Source organism: Anabrus simplex, chromosome 1, assembly GCF_040414725.1.
Source record: "Anabrus simplex isolate iqAnaSimp1 chromosome 1, ASM4041472v1, whole genome shotgun sequence".
Taxonomy (NCBI): Eukaryota; Metazoa; Arthropoda; class Insecta; order Orthoptera; family Tettigoniidae; genus Anabrus; species Anabrus simplex.
The window spans coordinates 701,266,636-701,278,429 of record NC_090265.1 but is presented as its reverse complement, the minus strand read 5'-3'; the positions used below and the strand labels follow the sequence as shown (position 1 = coordinate 701,278,429).

The window sequence follows — 11,794 nt, the reverse complement described above, 5'->3', positions numbered from 1 at the left end:
CTGAGAAGACTTGGGATTGAGGAGATGAGCTTCTCTACAAAGTGGTGCGTTCTCAGCTTTTAGTGAAGAGATGACGTGGAATCACATTTACAGACACTATCTTTCATTTGTGTATCACACTGGAAGTCAATCAGTTTTAGCTGCAGTTCTGGTCTAACAGTTTGCACATCCAGTGAGAAGGGCATAGCGAACACCTGCAGATCCTTTTCTATTTGTGTTTGCAAATAGAAAAATAGGAAGTGAAGATAAAGTTGGAATTCAAAAGAAACATTGGATCAAATGAGCTGTCTATTTCCAAACCGGCCATCTCCAAATGGTTAAATTTTCAGGAAACCTTAAAAACTTATAAAATATAAATAATGAGATTTAGAATTATTTTTCTTTGCTTAATCGTTTATACATATCATTTTAATTAATGTTACACAATATCAATGTTTTATTTGTATAATGATTTAGAATGGGCCGATGACCTTAGATATTAGACCCCTTTAAACAACAAGCATCATCATCATCATCATCAATTATTTAGAATATTTAAATTTCAAATTTTGAGATATGATTTTGCAAATAGACGACTCAAATATTCGGTTTATATGAATAGAAATTAAGGATTTGAATAATTTACCAAGGAAGATGTTCAGAAGACTTCTAACTTCTTTGAAACAATTTGACAGAAGGCTAGGTAAACAACTTTATACCCTGTCATGGTATTGTTTCTGACTGTGAAATAGGTTTTCTGGAATGCAGTGACCGTATGAAGGAACTCTTTTCCGCTACATTCACTTCACTAGTACGAAGTAGCAAGACCGACATCAGAGGCTTTCCTCTGTTCTTGAACTGATGGACACTGCAGGAATCTATCACAACAACTCCAGTGCTGGTGTCGGTGGGTATTAAAGTTTGGCCGCAGGTTAAACGCAGCCGTTTGATCTCGTCTAGTGCTGTTTACTTGAGCGGGTAAGAGCATGTGGTCGGTCAGACGGAAGAACAGAAGTAGAGGAACGCAATAAATTAAACTGGAGTTCTTGCGGAAATATCCCAGGAACTGTGCTTCATGGAATTTACTGCACTTCCAGAGCCACAAGAAAATACTCTGCTCACTTCCAAAGCAGTGCTAGTAGTGAGTTAGTGTGTATTATTATTGAATATGTAGTACACTATGGAGCCCTATTTCACAAGAGGACATTAGGGCTCTAGTTTTTTAGGGCTGTAGTTCTTAAAAGTATTTCAAAACGGAAGATTAAGAGTTCAGTTTGTTAAGGATGTGCTGAATGAATGTTAAGAATTGCTTATAACAACAAGGCTTCTCGAAAATATCACACAGTGGTTTAGAAAATACAAGGTCACAACTGTTCAGGTGGTACTCAAATATAAGTGTTTTTATTCCAAACACGCGGCAGGAGAAAAGTAGATGATCCACAGTAGGAACAGAACCACAAAAGCAATGATATCCATCTGTAATTTGGATTTTAAATCGCTCAAAGTAAGATTTAAATCTTCCACGTCTCGATAGAAATTGCGTTACGACAATTTTTTTTTCTATTTTGCTTTACGTCACACCGACACATGGCGACGATGGGATAGGAAAGGCCTAGGAATGGGAATGAAGCGGCCGTGGCCTTAATTAAGGTACAGCCCCAGCATTTGCCTGATGTGAAAATGGGAAACCACGGAAAACCATCTTCAGAGCTGCCGACAGTGCGATTCGAACCTACTATCTCCCGGATACGAGCTCACAGCTGCGCGCTCCTAACCGCACGGCCAACTCGACCGGTTAGGACAAAGTTAGGCACTAATAATTTACGCTGAAGTCGATCTCTAACTTCGGGGAAGAATAGTTCTCTTGTAACAGATCCTTTCATGCATTGTTCGATTGGTGTATAATATATTTCTTGATTTGTCGCTTAACTGGAGATTCATCATATGTAATTCCGATGTTTGATGTGGCGGCTAATTTTGCTAAAGTATCTGCTTTTTCATTTCGATAAAATCCTGTATGACCAAAAAAAAAAAAAAGTCCAAGACATACAGCTTCAGCTTCTGTTATTGTACTAGCGATTGTTGGATTCATATTGTACTTGTTGTTAATGGAGCTCAACGATGCTTGCGAATAACTGAGTGTGTTCATATTCTTGTTGTTAGTTTTACACCACAGCATTTCATTTTTTATGGTCCAGAGTTCAGCCTGAAAAACTGAGCAGCTATTTGAAAGCCCATACTAGCAAAATTGCAAAACAGTTTTTATGTATCCATATATGTATGTATGTATGTATGTATGTATGTATGTATGTATGTATGCATAGGTGCTCCAAGAAGCATTTGTCTGTGAAACAATCAGGTTTTTCGGATTAAGTTTTAACGTCATAACTAGGGTCCACATTTGTATGTAATATCAGAGTATGTAAATACAAATGTAATAAGTATCAGTGAAGTATGTAATATTCATAAAATATGTAATGTTAAAAATCACTTGATGGTATTAATGCACTGAATTTACAAAACTACTCGTAAAATGTGATTCTTTGGAGAATTGTTTCTCGCAGCGATGGATGTAAAATGAGCTGTGTCTAATCCTTGTACGACAACTTTGATATTTTGCCTATTTCATATATTTTTTTGTTTTATGCTCACTTACAACATGGAGGTCAAATTTGAATTTTACGATCTGTCCGAATTCCTCATGCGCCGTGGTGTACATTTTGGTACTGATCTGAGCAGTCGTGTTGATTTGCATATCGAACAAATAAACTTATTGTTTTGATTTTATAGATACGAATTAAATCTAATATTTTAAGGAAATATAAATTAATTTAAAAATGCATTGATATCCATTAATAATATGAAACCAATTGGATGTATACATCTGATAGGCTTCATATCTTAAAGGTAGCTGCAGGTTAGGAGTGTAAATGATTCAATAATTTATTAAAATATTTTTGAAAATATTCCTGAAATATGTTCAAATATTATAAGGAATCCGGAACGAATTGAAATCCTTTAGTACCTTACAAAATACTGTAAAGATGATGTAAAGGTTTGCTTATAATAGACACACTAGGATATTGCTAGACGTTTTAGAGGAGAGAAAGACCAGTAAGGCAACAATGTAGTTTCTGAACAACCTTCGCGTAATACCGACTTTTTGTCTTTTTTTCAGGTGCAGTGGCCTCTAGCCGTCTCACCTCATCGATGGAAGCGCTTCATGTGGAAGTTCGTGACTTGAAGCTGCCAGCCGCTCATAACATGCTGAGGAGACATCACAAGAAGAGGAAATTGGTGCTCCCCAAAGCCAGATCCAGCAAGGATTAGGAATGACGTTCGATGAACCTTCTCCGTTTTGCCATGCCTTCTTCGCCACTGGCATAGGCTAGACAAAACTGCTCCTTCTCTCGTCTGTAGCAGGACCTTTTGCTTTCTTTATTTATTTTGTATATAAAGTGATAAACCAACCTGTGATTTGTACATCACCGCAAGTGAACTCCAAGTTTCTACTGTATAGTGATTTGAGAAGTTATTTTTTTGGAAAAGTGTTAAAAAGTGTATATAAAAACAATGGCTTCTGGGTTTGGGCGCAAGTCGCTTCTGTCCTTGAACAGCTGGAACAATAACCAGCACAAGGAGCGGAGCGACAGCAATACCAGCTGCAAGACGACAGGGGCGCTGGCCTGTAGCATGGTGGACTTTTGGGGCCGAGTCTCGCAGCACATGGCGTACATAGATGGTAGCACCCGCAGCTCCTCTATGGGCGATGCGAGCGCCAGAGGGTCTGTCCATATCGACGGCACCCCGGTAATCAACCTGCACGTGAACCCGCTGATCGGCAACCCCGTACCCGCGCAGCACCACCCCGCTCCAGCTTGTCTTCCAGTAGTGTCCATCCCCGCCGTGTCGTGCAAGCGCCACATCGCATCGACGACGTCCTGCACTTCCTGTACCTGCTCCTACAGCAGTGCCGCTACGGCGTCGCCGCCACCCACCCCATCCCCGCGAGCCCTCAAGCGCCAGGACACTGTCTTCGACGACGACAGGCCGCCCACTAAGACCAGTATTTATGAGAACTACTTCCACTATGCAGACGAGGATGACGAGGGGGTCGAACTGGAGGTCTTGCAACCGCTGACTTACTCAGCCCCTCAGGGATGTCCATCAGCTCTTCCCAACTCGTCCACTTTCACATCAGCTGTGCTCGATACGGCCTCTATACGCAGTAATTCCACCAAAGCTCACAGACTTACAAAACAGGCCAGCCTTTGTGGGCGAGACTGCTACTGCACGGGGGTAAGTATTGCCTTCCAGTAACATTAATAACTTCTATAATTGAAGAGTGTTTGCGGGAAACGATTTAAGTGCCATGTGACAAATTTTTCAGGAAATGAAAAATGTATCTCGAATGTTACTTAATGGTTAATTCTTATTAAAACATTTTACTCTGGATCATACACCAGTTGTCGCTCCAGCCCCGTACTTTCTACTTATAAGTGTCCCGTATGCAATAATGATGAATGGGATGTCTAACCGCTGGTTTACAAAGGAGCGCCACAACGCGTTGTATTCGGGATGTGAAACAAATAGCAATCATTTTACTTCACAAGTTCAGAACCTGTAACAGGGTGCATTTGAAAGTACGCCAAAGACGCAGAAAATAACGTTTAATAATTCATCGATTTATTCACGTACAGATATTTCACTCTACAGAAAAGTTCCCTGCATGTAGTATGTGGCTTGAACGATCCATTAGCTCTTAATTGCAACTGTGTTCGTAAGATACGTGTATAAATGGCAGGTGTTTAGTTGGAAACTCATCTTCATACCGTCCGCGAGCTTCGGCTGCATTCCCACCAGATTCTCCAGAGATTAAAATTATGCCTGTGTATTCGTGGTTACTGAACACACTAGCAGCAACTGTAGTGCTGCTGTACCAAATACCAGTGGTACGTATTCACAGATAGACCTTATGGCGACGATGGGGATAGGAAAGGCCTAGGAGTGAGAAGCGGCCGTGGCCTTAATTAAGGTACAGTCTCAGCATTTGCCTGGTGTGAAAATGGGGAAAAAACGAAAAGTCTATCTTCAGATTTGCTGGCAGTGGGATTTGAACCCATTATCTCCCGGATGCAGCTTACAGCTGCGCGACTGTAACCACACGGCCAGCTTACCCGGCAGTCATGTATATTTAAATACAAATTAAATAGTACACGAGACTCGATCAAGATTGTGTTAATGTGGGAAACTAAGGTGTCTGAAAACCATCATATCTTTCGTAACTCTTAAAGCAGGTAAGATAGTTACCTGAATGAATACTTTCCTTAACAGTAATACTGAAATAAAACTGAATGTTCCAACATGAGATAAAATGAAAGGGACTGTCCATCAACAGCATCTGATTACCATATTTCTCTAAACATTGAATTTACGCGGAATCAAATAAAAGAAGGGCATTTCCGCATTGAAAAATTAATTTAGAGTTCATGGAATATTCATTGCATTTACCAATATAATAGGAAAGAATTTATCATTGTACCCATATGCAGCGTCATCAGACAGTTCTGTACCGATCTGTTAAAAGAACAAGAATATGCCACATGTTCCTCTACTGACTTATACCTTGGATTTCCATATATGAATTAAAGGGTAGTATTATTTTGCTTATAAAAGCAGATCAAAGAGCACACTTCAGTATAGTTTCATGACTTTTAGTGTGGTTTCAATAATAAGTTACGAGAGATTGTTTGTCAAACGAAAGAATATCATCCTGCGCAGGTACTCAGCTGTTTTTGATACCTGTGAACACTAAACATATGTGATATAAATTTAAAGTTAGGAAGATGTATATATCACCAGCCTACAATTTTTACCCCTAAATGCTACTAATCACGTTCATGACTCTGACCGCACAAGTCATTCCTTAATTGATCTTCTTGTGACAAATCAACCTCAAAAAGTAGTTAAGCACGGACAGATCCCTGCTCCTGGCATCTCTTCACATGACCTATTGTACGTGTGTTATTCTACACGATTACCTAAGTACAAACTACGCTACATTACAACACGAGATTTACGACACATGGACCTGAATAAACTACGCCACGATGCATATAACTTGCCTTGCGATAGTATATGAAATTTTCAGAACATTAACTCCAAGTAAATAAATTCAATTCACTGGTACTGGAAATATTTGACAAGCACGCACCAGAGAAACAGGTAAGAATCACCCGCCATTCTTCCGCGTGGCTAACGGCCGATACAAGATCTGCTATGGCCAGTCGTGACAAACTGTATAGACAAATCAGACTGACGCATGACACAGATGATTTCGAACGATACAAGATTCTTAGAAACAGAACCAAGCAGTTAATTAGGAATTCTAAATATAAATACTTTCAGGAACTGATGAACAATAACAGCCCTAGACAAAAATGAAGTAAATTACGCACGTAGGGTATAGGTAAAGCCGTAGAGCAACATGTACCAAGCATATCGCTAGAGGTTTTAAATGATCATTTCGCACGGCCAAGAATAGCCTCTACCTCCTTCCCTAAGAGTTCACTACCCTTGTTACAACAGCAGTCTGTGTATGAGCAATTCTCTTTTAGAAATGTCCGCTCGAATGAAGTTAAAGGTGTGATATACGCTATAACATCTAATGCCACAGGTAATGATGACATTCGTATATCGCTTATTAAGGATATCTTAGGAGCTGTTCTGCCAATACTAACTCATATATTTAACTACTGCCTGACAAACGGAGTTTTCCCAGATGTTTGGAAAGATGCACTAATTAGACCCATCCCGAAGAGCTCCAAGTTGGATTCTCCTTCAGATTATCGTCCAGTATCCATTCTACCACCCTTATCCAAGGTGCTTGAACGTCTAGTTTATACACAAGTTACTGAATACCTTACCAAGTATTCCCTCCATAATCCCTTTCAATCCGGCTTCAGGAAAGGACTTAGCACTGCGACAGCTTTACTACGAGTGACAGATGATATTAGACGTGCAATGGACCAGCGGGACGTGACTGTACTGACATTATTAGATCTCATTAGTGCCTTCGTCACTGTCAATCCTCAGTTACTACTGCAGAAACTTCGAGAGCTAAATTTTAATAGTGTATCACTTCGTTTTTTTTCATCTTACCTTGAAAATCGCCGGCAACTAATGACAGTTGGAAATATGAGTTCAGGATGGCAATGCAAGACCCACGGTGTACCTCAAGGGTCGGTCCTGGGACCACTGTTATTTATCATCCAAATTAATGATATATCAAAAGCTGTTAAATTCTGCACGTGGATGATGTACAGATTTACTATCATTCAAAACAGAGTGATATTGATACTGCAATTACTAAATTAAATTCCGACCTTCAACATCTTAGTGAGTATGCAGATAAAAACAGTTTATTAATGAACCCAAATAAGACACAAGTTATTATTATCGGTACCAGTAAAAACCTATATTCCCTCAAGCAAAAGAACATATCCCGAATAATTTTAAGCAATAAAATCATACCCTACTCTACTTCAGTGACTAACTTAGGAATTATTATGACTGTGATCCTAAATTGGACTCAACAGGTGATAAGCACATGTAATGAAGTAAATAAATGCTTATATCCCCTGAAACGGCACGCTAATGTATTCTCTGTTCGACTTAAAGTACAAATAATTCGCTCTCTTATACTATCTATATTCGACTACTGTGACATTGTGTTGACTGAAATAACCTGCGACAGTGACAAGAAACTGGACCGGATCCTGAATAGCTGCGTAAGAAATATCTTTAATCTGCGATATGATGCTCATATATCACTTTATTATAAGGAGCTGTCGTGGCTTCGAGTGCACCAGCGCCGTGAACTTCACATGTTATCACTTCTGCACAAAGTACTTTCCACTAATACTCCCGACTATCTGTCTTCATCTTTTTCTTACCTCTCGTCCTATCATGAACACAATGCAAGATCTGGGTCCTCTCTTGCTATACCTGTAAACCGCACTGCTGTGTACAACCGCTTCTTCATAATATCTGTGTCTAGGTCATGGAATTCGCTACCTGCGAACATTAGGGACAATCCTTCTCATCGCAAGTTTGAAGTGGCTTGCCGCGAGCATTTGCTGGGTAGATCCCGCTGACTTGTTGGATAATTGTTGAGTGAATGAAGGAATGAATGAGATGAATGAATGGATTACTGCAGTTACATAATTTAAGTGTACGTTATTTTGTGTATTTTAAATTTCTTTTATTATTATTGTTATTATTATTATTATTATTAATATAATTTGTTTTATTTGTATTCGAAATTATAAATTATGTAAATGTATACTCATCTACAGGTTAAGTGGAAGAGAGGGCCTTGAGCCCTAACTTCACCACCAATAAAGGCATTATCTATCTATCTATCTATCTACCTATCTATCTATCTACTATTATGCGTTTGAAAACGAGTCTTACTAACACAAGAGGGCGGATTAGTCGGCTGGCGCTGAGGAACAATGCAGCGAGCGGTCGTTGGTAGTTATCTCTTCGTATCTGACGTAACTTGCCTGCAAGCAGTAATACCCCTGAGAAAATCAGTTATTAGACATCCCATTCATCATCAGCGCATGCCGGGAAACATATAAATAGAAATTATGGCGTTACGAGCTAAGTGGTACATGAAAATAACCAGCACTGAAAGGGAAAACTGTAATACATTTCGACTTGAGTCCGAAATTGAAATAATGTTGTCTTCCATGTAGTGTAAATTGTTTCTTTGACATATACATTTCTATAACACTTGCGGTATGTTTTATCCTTAAAATCAAGAATAGACAGATGGTCTATGTTTTGTATCACCAATTGTATTGTTTAAAGGAATGAACTACAGAACATTCTCCAGACATCTCATATCCCACATTTTGTAACTTATCTTCAAGATTGAACTCGTACCCCATTACTCAGTTCCACTGAGGTTGTCCTTGGTCAGAATAGTGACAGCACTACACATTCTTATTGCAGTTAGTTTGGTTAGCTTGAGCTTTGATGTGTTGATTATATTTATCAGCCACTGCACTCATATCATAAAATTCTTCTCGTTGCATGTCAAGGACTGTGAATGAATTTTTCAATTTGGCTGACCTGGCCATTTCCTGGATTTCTTCAGAAATCCTGGGTTTATACTTCATGTTTCGTTTTTTATTATACCGAAATCCCTGTCACATTCACATAGCTGTGGTTTGTAATGAGGAATTTAATACATATTACTGCTGTTGATAAGTTCGTGGAGTGGCGCCCGCAGTGTAGGCAACAAGGCGTGCACTCATGTACTATAGTCAATAACTTCTTGGAGTGGCGCTTGCAGTGTAGCCAACGCAGTGTACACCTGTGTATGTACTACAGTCAGTATACACTGTGGACTAACGCTAACAGTTCAGGGATCACACAGTCCGTTGACCTGGTTTTTGGAGTCTTTTTCCCGTCATAGTGATCTGGGCAATTTTGACTTCATCATCTCAAACGTTTCGCTGATTCGCTTAATTTTTTCCAGAACTTGAAATTTGTCAGTTGCTCAGACTACGACATTCTCAAGTTCCGCCGCTGACATTAAACAGAGACCGTAGTTCTGCTTATACTGTATGTACATAACTGCCTCTTGCTGGGACAAGCGAAGAACTGTCACGACAACATCCTGTGGTGAAAACTCTTATCTCTAGTGCACCACAGCGACACTAGACGGCCAGTCCACGAACTTAATAACTCTACTTCGTATTGTATTAAAATACCCTTGTGTAGTCATCAGTACCATTCTGTTTTTACTTCTGCCCGCGTAATGTTCGTACCAAAAATAAAGTTCTTTTATGTAAATCCAGATTTAAAGACAATAGCACAAGCAACAGCTAATACATGTCGATGGCACTTATATCGTTTCTTATGGAAAGTGTTAGATCATGCTTTTGCAACAACTAAATTGGAACGCTTGGTACTTCTGACAGTTTCTGCAGTAGTGACGGTACTATTGAATGAAAACTACCGAATTATTCGATAGTCGTCAACTACCGTTACAATCGATTGTTTTCGTTTGCATTCGATTTTTCAGTTGGATCGCAATTTCCTGTTGTTTCCACTTGTCGGCGCTGAGGTCAGAGTTGATAGTACATTCTATACTCTTTGGCATGAACCCCTTGTCAGGGGCGAATTATGATGTAAACATAAACTAATAAAGTGAATAATACGTTCGGATTTATTTCCCCCGCGCAGACTGACTCAAACTTGTATAAAGATGAATGCAAGTTTAATATTGTGCACTTTATCAAGAGATAATCATCTTATAGTTTTTATATATACTTTACATGTACTAACAATGAACCTCTTAATGATTGAACAATAATCTTAACTCAGTGGAATTATTTTAAAAGTAATACAGTATATGCAGTGTTACTTGGTCCTGGAAAAATATGCTGTCTTTTCATTTAGTTTAGTTTGCTATATTCACATTTCTTTAATACGCGGAGTCATTAAAATTAGGTGTAACCATAATCTTGGTATGAAATCACCTAACGTTTGTTATTTTATGAATAGACGATCAAACATTCATTAACTTGTGGTTCTTGGACACAAAAATGCGTTTCATCTAAACTGAAACATAACGACCACAATTACATTAATCGGGAACTTTTACCTTACTTTATAAACCAATGTATTTCTGTTTGCGATCACTTCATTCGAATATTGCGTAACATTTGATACTAGTCTATGTTTCCGATTATATCACTACCAAAAAGCAAACATGCTGTGCAAATCGGCAGTATAACACAACAATCCACATTTCAACATTCGATCTTTGTAGTTACTAGCAAATGACTTATTACTAGTTACTAGCTGTCGAGCACCGCAGTACGAAACCTATTTTACTACTTTCTAAAACCAATTGCACACCGACCGGGCAAGTTGGCCGTGTGGTTAGGGGCGCACGGCTGTAAACGTGCATCCGGGATATAGTTTTTTGCTCGTTGCTTTACGTCGCGCCGACACAGATAGGTCTTACGGCGACGATGGGACAGGGAAGGGCTAGGAGTGGGAAGGAAGCGGCCGTGTCCTTACTTAAGGTACAGCCCCAGCATTTGCCTGGTCTGAAAATGGGAAACCACGGAAAACCATCTTCAGGGCTGCCGACAGTGGGGTTCGAACCTACTATCTCCCGAATACTGGATACTGGCCGCACTTAAGCGACTGCAGCTATCGAGCTCGGTTCCGGGATATAGTGAGTTCGAATCCCACAGTCGGCAGCCCTGAATATGGTTTTCCGTGGTTTCCCATTTTTACACCAGGCAAATTAATTAAGGCCACGGCCGCTTCCTTCCAACTCCTATGTATTTCCTATCCCATCGTCGCCATAAAACCTATCTGTGTCAGTGCGACGTAAAGCCAATAGCAAAAAAAAAAAAAAAAAAATCAAACCGAATGAAAACAATCGAATATTTCCACTCGATATTTACGCTTCATAATCGTTAGTCTGCCGATAGTTTAGAACATTCGATATTCCCATCACTATTCTACAGTATCAGCGAGATAACATAAAACGCTTTCAATGAAAATATGAAAATTAGGCCCCCTGGCACATAAATCGTTTTGCACAAACACTCCTCAACACAGATCCGGATAGTTAAAAACAGTACAAAACAAGGTACTTTTGTAGTTACTTCGAACAACAACCGGGCTCAGACTGAAACACATACGCAAAATGCTTGTACAGGGTGGGCAACATAAATATGGCCCGGTAAATACCGTTTTTATAAGACTGACGCGGAACTGA

General features: G+C 39.5%; 1 protein-coding gene across 1 annotated transcript in view; it reads left to right on the top strand.

The window, feature by feature from the left end:
• The first annotated feature begins 4,154 nt into the window (after window positions 1-4,154).
• Window positions 4,155-11,794, top strand: part of LOC136857359 (transmembrane protein 117) — a 132,530-nt gene continuing 124,890 nt past the window's right edge. Inside the window, exon 1 of the mRNA XM_067135972.2 lies at window positions 4,155-4,278. The gene's annotated coding sequence lies outside the window, so the exon portion shown is untranslated. The remainder of the gene's footprint in view (window positions 4,279-11,794) is intronic.